The sequence below is a fragment of the Sorex araneus genome, chromosome 4 (genome assembly GCF_027595985.1).
Source record: "Sorex araneus isolate mSorAra2 chromosome 4, mSorAra2.pri, whole genome shotgun sequence".
NCBI lineage: Eukaryota > Metazoa > Chordata > Mammalia > Eulipotyphla > Soricidae > Sorex > Sorex araneus.
Genome location: NC_073305.1, coordinates 25451932 through 25475486, shown reverse-complemented (window position 1 = coordinate 25475486; position 23555 = coordinate 25451932).

Genomic DNA, 23555 nt, shown 5'->3' with positions numbered 1-23555 from the left:
CTACTCTTCGATCTATTTCTTCACTGATCAAGTCCAGCATCTGAAAGGATGATTGATTTTATACCCAAATGCGCACTCACATGTATATACATGTGTGATCATTGATCATTGTGTGATTGTATCCCGAACATGAAAGCTTGTAACTATCTCATGATACACGATAGATTTTGAGTTCTAAGGCAGAGCAGACCTGTATTCAAATGTCTTGTAGCATCCTTGAAACCAAGCAGAGTTCCTTGAGTTCCCAAATAATTCAATACTTGAGAACTGTAACACAAAGAGAATAAGACTAATGCCAGGGAGAGTGATCGCAAAAGATATAAAATATACAAGACTAGAGAAGAAGGCAATAAAAGGCTCAAATAGGGGCCGGAGCGATAGCACAGCGGGTAGGGCATTTGCCTTGCATGCTGCCGACCCGGGTTCGATCCCCGGCATCCCATATGGTCCCCCAAGCACCTCCAGGAGTAATTCCTGAGTGCAAAGCCAGGAGTAACCCCTGAGCATTGCTGGGTGTGACCCAAAAAGAAAAAAAAAAGGGTCAAATAGTGATGAGAAGGAAAGCATGGCTGAAGCTTGGATGTCAAAGAACAAAATAGAAAATACAGCAAAGCCAAGGAAAGGGAGTATTATTGAGGTACATGATGTGGATAACAGGACCTCCTAAGAGTTATGTAAAATTGCCACCTGAAATATAGAAGCCAACATATCTACTGGGTTTCTCCAAATGCCAAGGAATGACCTCTGTATTAGCATACTATGGAAAAATAGAACCAACAGGATGCGTGTGCTCATACATGTGTATGAGTGTGTAATTGGTTCATGATTAGAGAGCAGGGTACATAGGCTTAGTTAGTAAGCTGGAACCCTAAGAGAACTGATTGGATGTATGATTCCAATGTCATGCATAACTGTCACTGGACAGAAAACAGCAGGCTCAAGACCCAGAAAGAGCTGGTGTTCCAGTTCCACTCTGAGCACAGAATAACTAATGTGCCAATATAAAAGCCATCTGGAAGGAAGTGTTCGCTCTTTCCTTGGGGGGAAAAATCAATCTTGTTCTATTCGGACCTTCAGTTGATTGTATGGGGTCCACATATGTTCTGGAGATCAATCTGTCTTCCTCATACTATGAATTTAATTGAATCCAGATTCCTCTCACAGAAACTCTGAGCACAATACTTGATATCTGGGCACCCAGTGGCGTAGTCAAGTTGACACATAAAATTAGCCACCCTCAATAGTGTTAATTCTTTTGCACTTCCAAGCTGCCTGTGCACTACAAGCCAAGCAAGATCCTGCCAATGTTCGTGAGTTTGGAAGAAGATTTCAGAAAAAAAATAAAAAAGCAAAGACTCACTCAGCACATAGACTCAAACCAGAGTCTGACAGTTGGAAGTCAAAGCCCATATGGAATCGTGGTTCAGTGCCAAGACTTCAATCAGAAGTGAAACACAAAGCCAGTGTGATTTGGGACATTTGGGACATTTGAGCATCTGATATATAGGTTTTCCAAAATTTATTAAAATTATTATTTCTCAGCCACTTATAGGGATTCTATAAAGAGATTACATTGAGTTATATGAGTATTTAGAAAGTGATGTTTCTGCCATCGAGTTTCTGTAGTCTGATATATTACTTACACATACAAAAAGCTGTAATGAACTAGATCTGATTAATCAAATCATGCTCAGCAGTCAATGGGTTGGTACCCAGTAGTTCACATTCAATGTGTCTACAGTTTATTTAGCATATAGAGTGTTACAAAAACCTAAGTTGGAAACACAAGAGGTGGGAAGATAAGTATTATTGAGTCAGCTTACTGACTAAGCCTATGTACCGTGCACTCTTGCAACTTTACCATACTTACCTTCAAGAAAAAAAAGTTTGATCTTATGTATAAGTGCCACTGTATGCAATAATCACCTAGGAACTTATTTAGGTTTACTATTTAGGTTTACTATTTAGGTAACTTATTTAGGTTTACTATCTTCTGATGCATAGTAGGAGAAAAAGCTTAACTTACTCAAAAGTTAGAGGGCATAGAAGTTAACATGAGTTATTTTCACCCAAAAACAAATGGACTCAATACATCTACGAGGCATGCCTATATCTTTCGTGTACTTAATCAATCAGAAGCATTAGACTGTCTCCTTCTCAGTTCACTTTTCTCTTCAGATTCTAGAATAATGTATCACTTGTAAACCTATTGATCTTCGATTTGCTCGAGTGCGCGCCAGTAACATCTCCATTTGTCCCTGTCACAGGCTAGTGCAGCCCAATGATATCTGCTCGCTCCAGGAACAGGAAGAGCCTAAAATCTCTTCCTGTTCATTCAGAGATTTGACGAAGAAATATGACCATCTAGTTGGTGGGTGGCCACGAGGTCTTCTGACGTCCCGGGAATCCAGTCGGTAACAGCTCTAGTCCAGCAGTCGTCTCTGAATCGCATTACATGACCAGCCCATCTGATTTTTGATGCCTTGGCAAACAAGACAGCATCCCTGGTTTTTGACTGTCGATGGAGGTCAGAACTCTGGATTCCTTCGCTCACTTGAGTGAGACATGATATTCCCAGCATAGCCCTTTTGATTCCTCTTTGGAATACCCTAATAGCATTCTCATCCTGTTTGCATAGGGCCCAGGCCTCTGAGGCATATGTTAGTGCAGGAAGAACGGTGGAATCAAAAAGATGTGCTTGGAGTCGGAGGTTCTTTGTTCTCTTAACCACCTCTTTGACACTCTTGAATGCATTCAACGCTGCTCTCTTCCTCCTGCACAATTCTGGCACCAAGTTGTTCCTCATGTTGATTTCTCAACCCAGGTACACATAGCTGCTACATTCAGAGATGTTCATTCCATTGAGAGCAAATGGAGCTTCAGGGACCAGTTCATTTTTCATGAACATCCTCTTATTGAGATTCTGCTGCAATCCGACCTTTCCACACTCATGGTTGAAGTCGGCCAGCATTTGGGCTGCTTGGCTAATGTTTGGCGTTATGAGAACGATGTCATCATCGAAGCGGAGGTGGTGTAATTGCCAACCGTCTATCTTCACTCCCATTCCTTCCCATTCCAGTCGTCGATGATGTTCTCAGATGATGTTCTCAAGGGCGGCACTGAAGAGTTTCGGTGAAATGGTATCACCCTGCTGCACCCCTCTCTTTACATCAATGATCACTTCCTTGTAGAATTTTGAGATCCAGGTGGTGAATCCACAATACAGCTTGCGGAGGATTTTGATATACTGAGTTTGAATGCCCTGTTTGGCCAGGGCTTCGATGACCGCCTCAGTCTCAACAGAATCAAAGGCCTTCTTTAAGTCGATGAATGTTAGACAGAGTGGCATCTAGTACTCTCTCGAAACTTCAGTGAGTTTAGTCACTGTGTCGATATGCCAACAACAGTAACAACAATTGGCCTCATTCACCTGTCACCAAAAGAGCCCCCAATATGGCAGCATTAAGAAAGATGAGCAAAGAGAGGCTGAAAAATATCTCGGGGATGAACTAGACTGCCAAAACGAAGAAAGACTAAAATGATTGTCTGCACTTTCAATGCACAGACACTGGCATCAGAAGCATCCATCGAGGACCTGATGGTGCAAGCACAGAAGATCAAGTACGACATCATTGGTCTGACCAAAATGAGGAGACATGAGTAACATCATGCCATTTTTGACACTGGAGAAGAATTGTTCCTCGGAACATGCGACAACAGAGGCGTTGGTGGCATTGGTGTCTTTATCAACACGAACTTGGCCATGAGCATTGACTCATTCGAATGCCTAACAACCCGAATTGGACAATTACGCTTGGACGATTATGCTTGAATAGATGTGGCTCACTGCCTGCAGTTTCTAACTTCATCATCTACGCACCAACTTCCAACTACTATGAAGAAGAAATTGAGAGGTTCTACATGGAACTGGAGAAGTTCTATAAAGAAGACCACACCTTCTAAAAGATAACTCTTGGTGATTTTAATGCCAAGATAGGTCCAAAAAGGTCTCCCGAAGAACTCCACATTGGGACGCATGGCCTAGAATGGAACGATCAGGGTGAGAGACTGTCTGAATTCATCATGTCTACCAAGACCATCCATCTCCTTCTTGCGAAATTCTACTCCACAGAGCGGGGAGAAAGTCTGTAAAATTTAAGTTTAAGAAGACAGCTCCCAGAATGACCACCAACTGGGAGCTCTTTGGCACTATTGCAGCAACATGGGAAGATGCCGTCCTTGACAACATCGACAAGGAATACAATCAACTGGTTCAGCACCTCCATGTCTGTGCGAAGAATGCCGAGAGTGAGAAAGCCACAGACGCCTGTCTTCGGAAACTCTGGAGCTCATTTGTCAATGTGGTTTGGCGCAAGCCTCAGGCAACCACAAGCTAACTCCGAGCTCACAAAGCTGTGCAGAGATGCGATAAAGGAAGACCTCAAAGAGAGAAGAGCAGCAGTATTGGCCAGTGCAGCAGAAGCCGGGAAAAGTATTTGCAACGCTCGCCTGTCCTTCGCCAACTACAAGACCAAGATGACTGCCCTCCGACATCCCGATGGATCTATCACATCCTCCAGAAAGGCAATGGAGAAAATTATTCACGACTTCTACTCGGATATCTTTGACAGCCATGTCCACCTGCCCACATACCAAATTCCGCAGGATGGATATGTCGTTCTCAATGTTCTCCCTTCTGAAATCCGACACGCCGTTTCGCAGGTAAAGATGCGAACAGCACCTGGTCCAGACAAGGTCAGACCCAAACACCTGAAGAATCTGCCATCAATACACTGTACTCATCAATACACTGGCCTGACTCTTCACACACTACCTGTCTGAATGCAAGTTTCCGTCCCAGTGGAAAACCAGTAGGACCGTTCTGTTGTACAAGAATGGAGACATCCACGACATTGGTATCTATCGCCCAATCTGCCTGCTGCCTGTCGTCTACAAGTTGTTCACTCATGTCATCCTGAATAGAATAGGCAGAACACTAGACGAAGGACAACCATGTGAGCAAGCTGGGTTCTGCACAATAGACCATATTCTAGAACAATAGCCTATTTATAAAGAATATTATTGATAATTGCTTCAGAGTTTCTTAGGCTGATTTCTTTTTTTTAAAAAAGATCTAAATATTATTCAAAGTTCCAAGTTCCATTTCAGGGAACCTTTCTCTCTTTATCTATCTATCTTTCTATCTTACTATCTATCTATCTATCTATCTATCTATCCATCTATCATCTCTCCCTCACACCCATACACACAATTCATTAGATTTTCATAGATATTTAATTCATAGATAGTCCCTTCCCATAAATTTAAATGCTATTTCCATGCCAACAACTCTGAAATTTACAATTGTATCCAAGTTTTCTCTCTTTTTATATTCAAACTGTTAGAGTATCTACTTAAGTTTCCACTTCGATACATAATAAATTCCAAAACAACATTATTTGATCAGAAATCTTGATCCTTACCCAAAGCTATTCCTCACACAATCTTCTTTAGCTTTAATTGATATCTAGTTTATCCTTCTACCTAACCTGTTCAGGCTAAAAACTTTGGAGCCACCCTTGACTGTTCTATTGTTTTCGTAAGCTAGATTCACACTATGCCCACTTCTCAACACTTCCGCTGCTTACATCATAGCTGGAACCACCACCCCTTTGCATGACTTCTTGCATTATCTTTTGAAAATTGTTTCAATAATATGCTTAACTGGATTCCCTAAGTACATTGTTGCCTTTCCACAATATGTTCTCAACATATTGCCTTAATGAATATAAGATGTATCATATCAATGTGCTCAAAATCCTTGAACAACTTTCCATCTCAGTGAGGAAGAATGTCTCTCACCACACTTATCTTTCTTTTATAATTTTTTAAAATTTTATCACTTGTGAGATAAATAGTTACAAAGTTGCCCATGATTGGGTCTCAGTCATACAATGTTCCAACACCCATCCCTTCACCAGTATAAATTTCCCACCACCAATGTTTACAATTTTCCTCCTTCTACCTCCAGCCCAGTCTGCCTCCTCCTCCTTCTTCATCATCATCATCATCATCATCATCATCATCATCATCATCATCATCATCATCATCATCATCTTCTTCTTCTTCCTCCTCCTCGTCCTTCCCCTTCTCCTCCTTCTCCTCTATATCCTTCTCCTTCTTCTACTTCTCCTTCTTCTTCTCCTTCCCCTTCCCATTCTCCTTCTCCTTCTTCCTTTTCCTATCTCTCTTTCTCTCTCTATCCTTTTGGCCATTATAGTTTGCATTAGAGGTACTGTAAACTTGTCATATATACCCCTTTACCTACTTTTATCACTCAATTCTTGTCCAGAGTGATCATTTCCAACTGACATTTTCGTAGTGGTCCCTTCTCTAACCTATCTGCCCTCTCCATTTTTCCCCCACTTGTGACAAGCTTCCAATTGTGGGCCAATTCTCCTGGACCTCATTTCTATTGTCAATGGGTAATAGTCTCATAGGGCCCTAGGAAATGGAGGCACATATTCTGCTCGTGGATTGGGAGGATTAACAGTCAAAATGGCAATACTCCCCAAAGCACTATACAGATCAGTGAAGTTCCTATAAGGATACCCATAATGTTTTTCAAAGAAATAGATAAAACACTCATAAAATTCATATGAAACAACAAACTTCCAAGGATAGATAAAGCTATCCTTGGGAAAAATAAGATGGGAGGCATCATTTCACCAACTTCCAACTACTACAAAGTGGTAATAATTAAAACAGCATGATATTAGGATAAAGAGAGACCCATGAATCAATGGAATAAAGTTGAATATCCTGGCACAGACCATCAGATATATCTTATCTTTGATAAAGCAGTAATGTGAAGTGGAAAAAGGAAAGCTTCTTCAAGTAATGATGGGAAAACTGAGCAGCTACCTGCAAAAACAATGAACTCAGATCTCTTTCTAATAACATGAACAGAAGTCAGATAAAAATGGATTAAAGAACCCAAGAATAGTAGTATATAATACCAGGAGGTTGACTCCATGGCTTGGAAGCTAGCCTCACACGCTGGAGAAAAGTCATCTCAGATAGAGAAGGGAGCACCAAGTAAAATGTGATTGGAAATCCCAATCGGGGAGGAAGATGCACGCTGAAAGTAGACTAGAGACTGAACATGATGGCACCTCAATACCCCTATTGCAAACCACAACACCCAAAAGGAGAGAGAGAGGGAGAACAAATTGGAATGCTCTGCCACAGAGGCAGATCGGGGTGGGGGGGTGGGATAGGGGGTGGGAGGGATACTGGGTTCATAAGTGGTGGACAATGGACACTGGTGGAGGGATGGGCTCTAAAACATTGCATGAGGGGAAAACAAGCACAAAAATGTGTGAATCTGTAACTGTATCCTCACTGTGACTCACTAATTAAAAAATAAGTAAATTATTATTATAAGAAAATGGATTAAAGACCTCAATATTAGACCTAAGTCCATAAGGTTCATGGAGAAAAATGAAGGCAAGAACCCTCTATGAAATTGAAGTGTAGGGTAGCATTACATGAGGCTGATACCCAAGGACGGTAGATACAAGGGCCAGGGGGATTGCCCCATAGCTGGAAGACTGCTTCATGAGCGGAGGGGAGAAGGCAGATGGAATAGAGAAGGGATCACTAAGAAAATGATGGCTGGAGGAACTAGTTGGTATGGGAGATGCATGCCGAAAGTAGATAATGGACCAAATGATGACCTCTCAGTGTCTGTGTTACGAGCTATAATGCCCAAAAGTAGAGACAGAGTATGGGGAATATTGTCTGCCTTAGAGGTAGGGGGAGGATGGGAAAGGGGGGTTATACCCGGGATATTGGTGGTGGGGAATGTGCACTGGTGGAGGGATGGGTGTTTGATTATTGTGAGATTGTAACCCAAACATGAAAGCTTGTAACTATCTCATGGTGATTCAATACAATTTAAAAAAGAAAGAAAGAAAGAAAGAAAGAAAGAAAGAAAGAAAGAAAGAAAGAAAGAAAGAAAGAAAGAAAGAAAGAAAGAAAGAAAGAAAGAAAGAAAGAAAGAAAGAAAGAAAGAAAGAAAAATAAATCGAAGCTAAAGGCATCTTCAAAGATGAAACACCACTGATTAAGAAAATGGAAGCAAAGTAAACTAATTGAACTACATTATACTAAGAAGCTTCTGCACCTCAAAACAAACAGTGACAAAGATACAAAGACAGTTCATGTAATAGGAAAAAATATTTTTACACAATACACATCAGATAAGGAGTTAATACCAAAGGTATATTAGGCACCGGTTAAACTTTACAAGAAAAAAATCCAACCCCATCAAAAAATGGGGAGAAGAAATGAACAGAAACTTCTCAAAAAAGAGATACAAATGTCCAAAAAGCAGATAAGAAATATTGTACATTGGGGCTGGAGCAATAGCATAGTGGGTAGGGTGTTTGCCTTGCATGCCACCAACCCGGGTTCAATTCCCAACATCCCATATGGTCCCCCAAGCACTGCCAGGATTAATTCCTGAGTGCACGAGCCACGAGTAACTTCTGTGCATCGCCGGGTGTGACCCAAAAAGCAAAAAGCAAAAAAAAAAAAAACACTCTACAAAACTAATCATCAGGGAGATGCAAATCAAAACAACAATGAGATATCATGTCAAACCACAGAGACTGGCACACATCAAAAAAGAACAAGAACAACCAGTGCTAGAGTGGAATGTGGGGGAAAAAAAGGACTCTGCATTGTTGGCGGGAATGTTGACTGATTTCAGCCTTTTTTGAATAGGAATTCCTCAAAAAACTAAAAATTAAGCTTCATATGACCCAGCAAAACCACTCCTGGGCATCTACCCTAGAGGCCCAAAAATACATTGCAGAAAAGCCATTTGTATTTCTATATTCATTGCAAGACTATTCACATGTGCACACCAAGGATCAAACACAGCACCTCGTACATATGAAGCAAGTGCTCTACCACTGAGGGACATCTCTAGCCAAGAAATACACTTGAAATTATTTTTATTGAGGCGCAAATATGAATTAGCCATCCCTACAGCTGAAAGGTATAGTAGCACTGTAGCACTGTCATCCCGTTGTTCATTGATTTGAACAGGTGGGCACCAGTAACATCTCCATTGTGAGACCATCTGTTACTGTTTTGGGCATATCAAATACGCCACAGGTAGCTTGCCAGGCTCTGCCTTGTGGGTTGGATACTCTCGGTAGCTTGCCGGGCTCTCTGAGAGGGACGGAGGAATGGAACCCAGGTCACCCATATGCAAGGCTAACACCCTACCTGCTATGCTATTGGTCCAGTTCGAAACATATAGTAAATCTCTATAATTTTGTTTTTGTGGTGGGAGGTAGATTATTAGACATACTGCCTATGAATTTGAGTTACTTCAGTAAAACATTACTGAAGTTACTTCAGTATCACATTATACAGGTAAATGTGATAAAAAAAAACTATTAGGTTATGTTTCAATTTGCAGAAGCATATATGTGTGGGTCTGAATTCCTCTTATAAATTAAATGTGATACTTAAATGGCAAATATACCCTTAATTTTCCATTTTTATTTCTCTTTGATTTTTTATTATAATACTTTTTCAATAGAAATGTAATTCTAATATTTGTATCTGTAAAATTTCTCCTTGGTCTCTAGGAGGCTCAGTCAAAATGGATACCGATTTGGGGATCACTGAGTGTGTTTGGCAGATATATGATCAGATGATTAAGACAGCCTCTGAAATCAAAATGAAAAATTCCCAGTCAACAAGGATTAGTTATGTAAACTTAGGCAAGTGTAAACCTCACAGCATCTCCACTTTCACTTCTGTAATATAGGAATTATGTTGTATTTATCTCATACATCTATAGAGAGAATTATCAGAAAATATAGCACAAAACCGTGCCTGGCATATAATTTGAGCTCATCAAATATTAGTTATTATTAAATTTGTAATAATCATAAGATAAACACAATGCAACAATAGCACTGCAATAAATCATCCAAAAGAGTGAGAATTTTGTATAGTCACAGAAACTACGTTATGCCTTAAGGGAGAATGTATACTGAAAATTGATTTCCTTATTTTTATAACATAAGTTCACGTTAAATTTGTTTCCAAGGTCAAAATTAATACTGCTTTGGACTTTGAAAATCCCTCCTTTAATTGTCTAAACATCTGTAATTGAAAGAGAAATAAATCTTATAAGTAAGTTTATTTCCTCTAGAGAAAAAAATTGAGGCCACCAATATAATCTTCTTGTGCATAATATAAAAAACTAAATGGGGAAAATAAATCTTCAAAGACATTACACACAAGCCCTTTAGCAGTGATGATGCCTTGAGATATATACTAACTTCCTAATTGACAGAAAGAAAATTAGATTTCATTTACACCACCTTTGATTTTTTTTAATCTTTTAAAGTTGCTATTTTAAATGGGCTATGGGAATCAATTAATAGTATGCAAATAATGTAGATACATATTTCAAACTTAGTCATACTTTATATCATGAGTACATAACTTCTAAGAATTAATTTTATGCCAACACCTTCCACTCATTCTATTACAGCTAAATGATATAGTGAGAACAATTTTCAACTAAAGAGACATTAACATATGCTGCAAGTAAAAGAAAAATCATATATTATGATACATTCTTCATATCAAGAAGTGCACCCTATTCTTCTCCCTATGGATACTGGGTTGTCAGAGTGGATACAGTCAATATCTGAATCCAGCTTATAAGAGACTGGTGGTGGCTTCTATCTTCATCTCTTTGAAACATTTTCTGGATAAAGTCAGGCTGTAAATGAAGAGACTCAGCTTTCCTAAGCTTATCATACTATGAAACTCAATACTGCTATAGGGATTATCAAAAAAGGAAAGCAAAAGACATGAAATTCTATCACCTGCATCTACATCAGCAATACAACCTAGGCACCAGATATGTTGATGAGGAAGCCTTCAAATTATTCTGGTGTCAGACACTATATATGTGCATACCTCCAAGGGAATATAAGCAATAAATATTCAACTGAATAACAACCCCCTTCAACATCTAGATTATTGAGAATTTTTTATTGTACAATAGATAGTGCATTCTCCCATTTACTAATAAAAATTAGTCAACTGCAAAGATAAACTTTCTTCTGATAGTCATTTATCTTTTACATAAAGAAGAACCTAGAATGGGGATTCAGTTATGTACCTTTATTTCACATTCTTAATTATATGTTTTCTAGTAGGAAATATTTTTTAATTTATTTATTTTTTTAATTGAATCACTGTGAGAACAGTTACAAAGCTTTCCAGTCTTAGTATTGGTCATATAATCATCAAACACCCATCCCCCACCAGTGCACACTCTCCACCACCAAGAACCCCAGTATACCCCCATCCCACCCCTCCCCCTGTCTATGTGGCAGATGATTTAGTAGGAAATCTTTTATGTAAAGAAAAACCCAGAATGAAGACTCCAGATATGCAGTTTTATTTCACGTTCTTAATTCAATATTTTCTAGTAGGAAATCTATTCTATTCCCTGCTTTTAAAGTAATAATTTTGTTACTGGAGAGATAGTACAGAGGTAGAGCGAATGCCTTGTATGTGGCTGACCCAGGTTTAATTCCTGGCATCCCATATGGGCCTTCAGGAGGAATGATCACATGATCCCTCTCATAAGCCAGGAGGGATTCCTGAGTGCAGAGCCAGGAATACCCCTGGTGTGGTCAGATGTGCTACCCAAATCAAAAACAAATTAAAATGATAAATAAAATCTGAAACATAAATTCCAATGATAAACCTTTTGACTATTCCCTAATTTACTTCATTCAGAAGTATCTACATCTTCAAAGATTAAGAAAACATATACTTAGACATGAAAGCAACATAGAACTGATGTGTCTTCATTAAAAGACATATTACAAGACATTAAGAGATACAAAGAACATAATATGTACATGGATAAGGATAAATAGCATAGCTAAAATGTTAATGCTTCTGAAAGTAAGATATACTCATAATGTAATTCTAATCAAAATTCAATTAAACATATTTGTTGGGAACAGAACAAAAATATATTGAGATTTAAGTAAAATTACAAAAGACCTCAAGTAGCTACAACAATCCTGAGAATTTCTAAAAAGATACCTGGGCAATCGGGTTACCTAATTTTAAACTATACTATAAATTGATAACACTTAAATCTGATCATTGGAATAAAAATAAATACATGATCATGGGATACAGCTGAAAGTCTAGAAATAAACCCATGCATTTACCAATAATTGCATTATGATAAATAATTTAAGATCATACAAGGAAAATGAATCTCTAACAGTGTTGGGATAAGCTAGATAGTCACATGGAAAATAATGAATTGTACTGTACCCTAATGCCATATACAGAAATAAATTCAAACTGGATCAAAATCTCAACATAAGACTTGTTACCATAAAATAGAAAATAAACTATTTTGTAGCATCAACATTAGAGATATTTTGGTTAACTTCATCCTAGTATCAAGGGAAATGAAAGTAGATGAACATTCAGAACCACTTTAAACTTTAAAACTTGTACACAAAAGAAAACAAACAAAACAAAAAGTCAATCTTTGAACAGGCAATATATTTACAAATAACTTATCTGATAAGGGAAAAATATGAAAAAAATGTAAAGAAGAAAAATCAGTCCTACAACTTAACAACAAAACAAACATCAAAATGCCAGACTTGAATAGATGCAACTGCAAAGAAGACAAAGATGATTAACAGACATATATTTTAATTTTCATCATAGGAAATGTAATTGAACAAAATAATGATGTTAGTCCAGCCAGAGAGGTAGGTTTTCTTAAGTAAAGCTCTCTGTGTGAATCTCCACTTCCATTATTTCCACCTGGAATTGTATAAAGTCCAGATAAAGTGTCTTAAACATGATTCCAGAACCACTATATTTTCTCCAGAAGGTTGCTTGTACTACATTGAATATACCACAGAAGCTACTGGACATGGAGGCACCTGTCTGACTTCATATCTCTTCATTCTCAGCAATGGAAAACTAATTATTAAATGATTCCTTGTCAGTAGGGCTGTTTTTTTTTGGGGGGGGGACTCCAACAACAATAGTGAGTTTTGTGTTGAAATATGAAATGTAATCAAGGTAAAGAGAAAATGAGGTGAAGTTTATCAGTTACGCAGGCGGGGGCTGGGGGGTGGGGGGTGGGAGGTATACTGGGGTTTTTGGTGGTGGAATATGGGCACTGGTGAAGGGATGGGTGTTTGAGCATTGTATAACTGAGACATAAGCCTGAGAACTTTGTAACTTTCCACATGGTGATTCAATAAAATAAATAATTTTCTAAAAATGAATTATTAGCTGAGGAAAGGAGAAAGCAATACACCATGGATGAAATCCCACCCTTGAGCAGATCTCCTATTAATCGGGAGTGCTGAACCCTCAGATGAGATTTTGTCCTTGAGTTTAATCTCCTAGAATTCCCCCTGAAGGAGTGGCTTTACCTTTGTTTGTTGTTATGACAATATCCAACCTCCACCTATGTGAACCCCCGTCCTTCATGATTTCTATATAATTATGCTGTAAGGGATAAGAGGGGTAGAGCACTTTGAGCTCCATGAGGAGACTAGGATGATGGAACTGTGATGACTGGGACTACGCCCAAAACTACAACTTTGATTGCTCTGTAAGGGGAGAGATCAGACTATACTAGCGAGAAGAGAGAAATAAATTGACTAACGACCAGCCTGGGGCCCTGTTTCTCCATTCCCCCAGTCCTTTTTCCGTCCATCTCCATGACCGACCTGAGAAAGCTGCTCTCAGCTACTGAATGCTCGAGTCCTGTATGCCCCCACGATTTGTCTTGAAACTTGTACTAGAGGAGATTATGGGGGACAGAAAGTCACATGCATTGGAAACAAGAGTACTGTGTCTGTGTGAATGTTAAAAAAAAAAACTGTTAATGGAGGAGAAAAGACTTTGAAGTCAGCACTCCAGCTATAAAAGTCGTGAATAAGATGATGGATGTTAGCACACTATCATGAAAAAGTAAAAACTGCCACACTAGCAAGAAAAACGGAATGATTGTCATTAGTCAGTTCGCAAACCAAAAAAAAAAAATGGAACAGTTGATTTTTAAAAAATGAAGAAGAAGGCAAAGCAGGACGAGAAAGAAAAGAACAGGGGGAAAAAACAAGTAGAAGGAAAATAGGAATTTTATAACTCGCTGGAGTATCATTTCGTAGTAAAATTCATCCTACTCTTCCACACGGAAAAAGTTTTGACTTCTTTTTAAATCTTATATAGTAGGAAAACAGAACATTACACACTGAACAGTAACTCAACAGGGAAACAATGGCCCTAAAGAAAGAAATAAAAGACATGGACTTATCAGACATAAATAGGGTCCTTCACCCCCTAAAAGTTGGATACAAAATCTTCTCAGTGTACATAAAACATTCTCCAAGACCGATGGCATACTGGGGCACAAAACATATCTTTATAAATATAAAAAGAAGATAGAAATCATGTCAACTATGCTAGGATTTAAAAATAGAATTTAACTACAAACAAAAGCACTGAAACACTGTCATCTCATTGTTCATCAATTTGCTCAAGTGGGCACCAGTAACATCTCCAATATGAGACTTGTTGTTACTGTTTTTGGCATATTGAATACGCCACGGGTAGTTTGCCAGGCTCTGCCCATGTGGCGAGGTACTCTCAGTAGCTTACCAGGCTCTCCAAGAGGGATGGAGGAATTGAACCTGGGTCAGCTGAGTGCAAGGCAAACACCCTACCCGCTGTGCTATTTCTCCAGTTCTTACACTTCTTGGCCTTTTGGCTAAGATGAAGTGTAGTATAGTACAAACAAAAATAGGAGGAAAATGAAAATACATATACACTAAAATCTTACCTACCAAACAATGAATATACAATCTGCCAGCACATATGGGATACAGCACAAAGCAGTGCTGAGTAAAGTTCATAGGAAGCAAGAAAGAGCTCATATAAATAACCTAACAGCACAGTTTAGGCATCTAGAAAAAGACCAACCAAAGGAACCTAGAAGAAAGTAAATACTCAGAGGGGCTGGAGCGATAGCACAGCAGGGAGGGCGTTTGCCTTGGACTCGGCCGACCCGGGTTCGATTCCCAGCATCTCATATGGTCCCCTGAGCACCGTCAGGGATGATTCCTGAGTGCAGAGCCAGGAGTAACCTCTGTGCATTGCCAGGTGTGACCCAAAAAGCAAAAAAAAAAAAAAAAAGTAAATAGTCATAAAAAGCTTATAGCATGTTCATTGAAATAAGCCAGAAAAACAAAGACAGACACAGGATGACCTCACTATCTATGGAATATAGAATACTGGATGAGTGAAAGGGTGATCCTTAACCCCACTGATTAAAGAGAAGACAGAAAGAGAAGGAAAGAAATCAAGAGGGTAAGGAGAGAACAAGGAGTAATAGGGGAACAAGCATCAGAGCTTCAGTTATACCAGTGATATGAGTGAGGGCCATATATCAAAACACAGACTCAACAGAACTGAAAATATGCGATCTAAGCAGCAACCACTCAAACTTTATAATGTGCCTGTCAAGTTGACAGGTGAGGGTTGAGCAGGGAGCAGGATGCAGAGGAAATTTGGGAACACTGGTGGAGGAAAGTGACACTGGTGAAGGGATTGGTGTTGAATTATTGAATGTCTAAAGTGCAACCATCAGTAGTAACTTTGTAAATTATGGATTTTTAATAAATTTTTTAAAAAACAAAAAAAGGGTATAAATTACTGCAATGAAAATTTAAAACCAATGGGAAAAAATCAGCAAAACCAGGAGTTGTTCCTTAAAAGAATAAACAAGATTGACAATATTTTTACTCCTATAACCACCTATATCTGGGTATCCACATGCCAAAAAAAGGAAAAAGAAACCTAATCCATTATCTCACACTTCATGCAAATTAATTCAAAGTGAATCAAAGACTCTGAAATTAGACCATCATCCATAGAATAAAATAAGGTAAACATGGGCAGGATTTGGTCTTCCAAGGTGTTTTCAATTATATGATTCCATTGGCAAACACAAAAGAAATAGAAATAAACAAGTGGAGCTATACCAAATTAAAATGTTTTGCATGGCAAAATAAATGCAGTCTAATATGTTAAATCACCCTACTGAATGTTGAATGGGAGAAAATATTTGCACACAATATATCAGATAAAGGACTAATATCCAAGATATACAATACACTCACAAGGATTACCTAAAAAACCTCAGTAACCCCATCAAAACTGGGAAGATGAAATAAAGAGACACTTTACTAAAAGACAGAAGATGGCCAGTAGCATGTGGAAAAGTGCTCTCATCATTTGTTATCAAAGAGATCCTTGTTACCAAATCAAGACAACAATAAGTATCATGTTACACCAATTAGAATATACCAAAAAGAGTTTAGAAAAAGACCTGTGTTGGTGGGGGTGTGGTGAAAAAGAAATTCTCAAGCTGGAGCGATAGCACAGTGGGTAGGGCATTTACCTTGCAAACCACCAACCCAGGTTCGATTCCCAGTACCCCATATGGTCCCCTGAGCACCACCAGGGGTAATTCCTGAGTGCAGAGCCAGGAGTAATCCACTGTTCATAGGAATGTTGTCTGGTTCAGCCCCTATGGAAAATAATAAGAAGATTTCTCCAAAAAGTAAGCTTTCCATATGATCCAGCAATTTCACTTCTTGGTATCTACACCAAAACACCAAAAAACATTCATTTGAAAAAGATATATGGACACTTTTGTTCATTGTTGTACTTATACAACGAAATATAAAATCAACCCAAATATTCAACAACAGAATTATGGATAATAAGGATGTGGAATATACACAGTTAAATTCTATTCAGGTACAATGAATAATAAAATCATATAATTTGCTGCACCTTGGATGGAACTGGTAGATATCACATGAAGTGAAGTGAGACAGAAGTACAAGTAACTTATTTTCTCACCAATCTATGGTACAGAGAATAACATGCCAGCAGAGTGTAAGATATCAAAGGTGGGAAAGGCAGGGAGAGAGAGAAACGAAAAGTAAGAAGAGGTGGGTGGTCTGAGATAACATAAGGGAAAGATTTAGGGGTGTTGGATATACTGATGGTGTAGAGGCACAGTATTTATATTTATCTAAATTACTACAGCCAACACAGCTGTAAGCATGAGAACCAAACTATAATAGTCAAACTTTAAAATGTGCCTAGGGCCACTCAATACCTTTGTTGCAAACTACAACATCCAACATGAGAGTGAACAAAAGGGAATGCCCTGCTGCAGAGGCAGGGTGGGGGGGGGGGTGGGAGGGGGAGGGATACTGGGAACATTGGTGGAGGAGAATGGGCACTGGTGGAGGGATGTAAATCAAATGCAAACATGAAAGTTCATAACATCCCCAGTTTCCCTCTTTCTACCCTAGGCACATTTTTAAAAAAATTTTATATTTTTATTAATGAATCACCATGAGGTACAGTTACAAACTTATGAACTGGGAGGAAGTAGCAAGCTACTGAGAATTTCCTGCCTACATGGGACAGCCTAGCAAGCTTCTCACGGTGTATTCATATACTAAACCAGTAACAAGCCGGATCTCATTCCCCTGACCCTGAAAGAGCCTCCAATGTGGCACTGTCAGGAAGGCCGAATGGAGAGAGCTTCTAAAATCTCAGGGATAGGACGAATAGAGGTTACTGAGCCCGCTTGAGAAATCGACGAACAATGGGATTTCGTGATTTCATGATAATGCTTATTTATAAATTCACAATTTCTAAATATGGAAGCAACTTAAGCTGCTTGGTTAATAGATGATTGGTTAAAGAAGTTGAGGAAGATGAAAAACTATTAAGCTATAAAAAATAAAGGACACACTTCCTCATTTTATATCCAGAAGTGCATGGTCTCCTGAGTGCTGCAGTTGTGGTCAATGACCCCATTTGCCCCATCACTACAAGAAAATAGCACCGACTTCACTGTCATAGCACTGCTGTCCCATTGTACATTGATTTGCTTGAGCGGGCACCAGTAATGTCTGCATTGTGAGACTTGTTGTTACTGTTTTTTTAGCATATTGAATACACCACGGGTAGCTTGCCAGGCTCTGCCGTGCAGGCGGGATACTCTTGGTAGCTTGCTGGGCTCTCTGAGAGGGATGGAGGAATTGAACCCGGGTCGGCCACATGCAGGGCTCAAATGCCTTACCCGCTGTGCTACCTCTGAATTTCTAAATCTTCTAAAATACACCCAAAATTGCTGTTATAGAAGGGAGAGATGGCACAATGGAAATGGATTGCACAAATGAAGGTTTGTATGTGAGAGGTCTGGTTGATCCAGACAAAAAATGATTTTCCTGAGTGCTGGTGAGAGTTGCCCGGAGCGTGGAGCCAGAAGTAGCTTCTGAGCACAAATGAGTGTGGTCTTAACTTTTTTAAAAAGCTAAAACTTCTGCTAAACAGAATAAGAAAATTAAAAAGATAAAATCTTGTCATTCACAACAAACGAGAGAGCTTCAAAGAATAATATCAAGCAAAATAAGTCAGAAGGGAAAAGACAAGTATTATTACTGCTGTGTTCAATAAGCTGCAGTACTGTAGCACTGTCATCCCATTGTTCGTTGATTTGCTCGAGCGGGCACCATTAATGTCTCCACTGTGAGACTTGTTACTGTTTTTGGCATATCGAATATGCCACAGGTAGCTTGCCAGGCTCCGCCGCTTGGGCAGGATACTCTCGGTAGCTCGCCGGGCTCTCCAAAGGGACTGAGGAATTGATCCTGGGTGGGCCACCTGCAAGGCAAATGCTTCACCTGCTGTACTATCAGAGATAAAATTGATAAATCAACAAAACAAAAGAAAAACCTATAGACATTGATAATAGATTTAATTTTACATGAAGAAAAGGAAATAGAGATTGGAATACTGAGTGAAAAGCATATACCCAGCACAGGACAGAGTGAGAAACTTATAAGCTGCAAGAAATAAGGCAGCACAACTAAAGTCAATGTAGAATCTTGAAACAGAAAAAGAATATTAATAGAAAAGTGCAGAATTCTGTATAAGGTCTATAGTTCAGTAAATAATACTCTGCCAATATGTCTCTCATTCTTGATAATTATACAGTATGTGATCCTATTCAATGTTAACATCAGGGGAATAGGATAAATCACATGGAAGAATCCTTTGTACTATTTCTGTAATTTTCCCTCAAGTCAAACACTAATTCAAAATAAAAAGTTAAAAAAGGAAGTTTAACATTTTTATTGTGTGATACAAAACATAAAAGTTTTTAGATTAACCAACCAGTTTCCAAGTTCAGTTCATCCACAAGTCAATAAAAGAGATGCACATTTTTATTTTTTTTAAACTTTTTATTAAATCACCATGTGGAAAGTTACATAGTTCTCAGGTTTATATGTCAGTTATACAATCAATATTCAAACACCCATCCCTTCACCAGTGCCCATATTCCACCACCAGAAACCCCAGTATACCCCCCGCCCCCACCCCCTACCCCCTACTGTATAACTAATAAATTTCACTTCATTTTTTCTTTACCTTGATTACATTCCATAATTCAACACAAAACTCACTATAGTTGTTGAAATTTCCAACCAAGAGAGACAGACCTACTACATTTGATAATTAGTTTTTCATTGCTGGAAATGGAGAGATATGTAGCCCCACTGCTACAAGTACATAACTCTCTCTCTCTCTCTCTCTCTCTTTTTCCTTTTTCATTTTCCCTTTTTTTTCCCCCCCTCATCTCCCTTCCTGCGCCTCATAGTATGGTGTACGCCACGCCGCGTAGGCCAGCGTGGGGCTTTTGCTTAGTTCACAGTCCAGAGAGGTGGCTGCTACATTAAAAACCTTCAATATTTCAACAAAAACTTACTGTTATTATTTGGAGTTTCCCCCCCAAGTCAGACCTGTTCAAATGGAACCGTTTCACATTGCTGAAGTCCAGGGAAAATTCTGCCAGAAATTACATAGCCCAGCTCACAGTCCCAGTGCATTGCTGTAAGAAGTCTCTGAATTCAAAGTCTTTAGGCGCAGAGGGTCCGATTCGCACTCAACGGCTCCGGATTTATCTGGGCCGAGGGCGTGCCGGTTACGCCCCCTTCCCATGAGTTCCTGGGAGCCCCAAAAGTAAAAACCGAATACCTGCGGGTTTGGAGTCACAGAAGATGGCGCCTGCCACGTGGGTGCCGCCAGCCCGCTGCTTTCCGGATGCACATTTTTAATAGTTACCTCTGTGTGTGTGTGTGTGTGTGCACACACAGACTAGGTATCAAAGTGGTGCAGCATACTGGGAATCAAACCCAGGAGCTCACACGAGCAAAATATGAGCTCTACCACTGAGCCACAAACCTAATGTTTCTATGGTCTTAGTTATATTTGTTCAAAATCAGAGTATGGGAGGAGAGTACCTTCTACAATCTGATTTTATTTTTTTGAGTAGAGGTTTTCAAAGTCATTGTTCATTTTTCTTATTCACTACATAACTTAGGAATCTAGTCGTCTCTAAAAAGTAATTCACAGATTCTTTCAATAAATTGAATGTTAGATCCTAGGGATACTGAGATAAGACAAATTTGGTATACCACCATAGGATTCATAGTCCAGCCAAAAAAACAAAACCCACCAGTAATAAAGCTAACAGTTGGTGGTATATGAGCAATAAATGGAGTAAGTACAAGGAGCTATGCTAGCAGTAACACATACTACCAGACCCAATACTAAAAATTTGAAAGTTCCTGCACATCACAGACCTTGATCCCATTAAACAGATTATGCTACTTACAACCATGTTTCAGCATTTATACAATTTAAGGTGTAAAACAATAAACTGGAAATCATTAATACTGATACAGGTTTAATTAAAAGACCCAACATGAAGGCTAAAGAAATCAGAATGCAACATATTTATTCACCTAGACCAGGTTGCACCCAGACCAAGAAGGGCAGAAGAGACCAAGGCATGTTGAGTTACTAGTTTCAAGAAAATCATGGGCAAAAGCAAACAAAGAATAAAAACCCAAAGAGGGATCATAGAGGTCACATTAGAATTTCTTCCACTTGGAAAGCAAATGAAATGGAATTAAAACAAAGTAGCACCGTAGCACTGTCATAATACTGTCAGCCTGTTGTTCATCAATTTGCTCGAGCAGGCACCAGTAACATCTCCATTGTAAGACTTGTAACTGTTTTTGGCTTATCCAATACACCACAAGTAGCTTGTCAGGCTCTGCCATGCAGGTGGGATACTCTCAGTAGCTTGCCGGGCTTTCTGAGAGGGACGGAGGAATCAAACCTGGATCGGCCGTGTGCAAGGCAAATGCCCTACCACTGTGCTATGGTGTAAAAACAAAGTATTTACAAAAAAAAAAAAGACATTACATCTTTTTCTAACTGATTTCTTCTTGTCCTGCTCTTTAACAACAACAAAATCACTTCAAAAGTTATCTCTACCTTTCTTATGGTTTCTATTAATGGTAAAAATCTATTGCAAACAGTTCAAAGTTTAAAAAATATCTTTGGTACATAAAATAATGTGCTTTCTTATTCATTAATAAAATTGAAAATCAGTTTGACCAGATTGGATACTTAAAATGCTTCCTATTATTACCATATGTTTTCCCAAGTGCAAAGCCAAGCAATTCTAAGCCATTCCTCTTAAAATACAATAGATTAGTATAATTGCTCATTGAAAACATGCCAGCAAAGTTTCATGCTAATTTTCCTCTGTTCCATCTTCTGACTATAAGAATATTTTAAGAAAAAGAATGATAAATGACAAGTATAAGTATATCCAGATATCTCAAAATTTTACTTCCTGCCCTTATTCCAAACTCAATTTCCATCTTCTAAATAAGTAAATTTCCACTGCCAGAAATAGGCCTAAATTTGGCTCAAGTACTTGGTAGAGTGTGTAAGTGAAATCAGATGTATGGGAAAGTTTATAAACTACAAGCACAAATAAATATGATTTGTGAAGGTAGCAGAATTCCTTGGATAAACTTGTGAGAAGTTTCATATTTCAAAGAAGTTTACAAAATAGAAAATGAACATTTTTTTAATTAAGGCACTATGATTTATAAAGTTGCTCATAATAGAGTTTCAGACATACAATGTTCCAACACCCATCCCACCACCAGTGTCAACTTCCTCACCAATATCCCTAGGTTCCCTCCCACCCCATAGCCTCTCCACTCAATAAGGACATTTAAAGTTTGGTTATTTTTGTTTATGTGACCTCCTCAAGGTTTACTTTTGGCAAGACCTTTTACCCAAGGAAGATCCCATTCGTGGATTGTAGGAATTAGGGATAGACCCTGACTTCCGGGCTGGCTGTTACCCGGCTGCAGAGGTGGCCTGTGCTACAACTGCTGACTCTACAGACATGACCGGACCATCCTTCTCCCTTTTTTCTTCTCTTATTTTTTTGGCAAGTCATTTCATAAGATTGATAGCACAGCGGGTAGGGCATTTGCCTTGCACGCGGCCGACCCGGGTTCGATTCCTCCATCCCTCTCAGAGAGCCTAGCAAGCTACTGAGAGTATCCTGCCTGCACGGCAGAGCCTGGCAAGCTACCCGTGGCATATTCAATATGCCAAAAGCAGTAACAAGTCTCACAATGGAGACATTACAAGTGCCCGATCAAGCAAATTGATGAGCAACGAGATGACAGTGCTATTTTTGTTTGAGTCTCCTGCTTACAGTGCTGTTGGTTTTGTGATTTTGCACATACCTCATCTCTACTCTGCTTCCACGTCTGTGGCCCCTGCCTTCTGCCCCTGTTGCCTCCCATTATGCCTTTTTTTACCTCCCCCTCAATTTTTTTCTTTCTCTTCTCTTCTCATTTCTAGAATCTAGAGTCAGGAGTAATCCAGTTATACCCACTTTGATATTTTGTATTCCCTGTCCTGTTATTCTCTATGCTACAGTTATAATCCCATTCAGTAGTTGTCCTTCTAATTTCCAAATCTCTTAGCGGGCCAGGATTATGACTCAGCAGTAAAGTATTTGCTTGCATGTATGAAGACCTGAAATTGATCTCAGCAACATATATCTTGTTCATCCTTGATACCACCTGGCCTCTCAAATACCACTGAGATGACTGTGGTGGTCCCTAGCACTGTAGAACTTGAGCAACATAACACTGTCAAGTCTCTAGCACTGAATCATAGGTCTGACCCAGTCAATGGAATATTGCCAGAGGTGCCTCAAGATTCTTTGAGCATTTCTTCAAAGGGCCTCTCTCTCTCTCTCTCTCTCTCTCTCTCTCTCTCTCTCTCTCTCTCTCTCACACACACACACACACACACACAATATATGTATATATATGAACACTTATATATATATATATAGTGATAGTAATAGAGTGTTACTAAGTGATAATTATGGCAGCTCTCCATGTTTTAAAAAAAAAAAACTGCTTCATTTTAGCCTCCACCTTCCAGCAGCATGAAAGAAAAGAAAATTG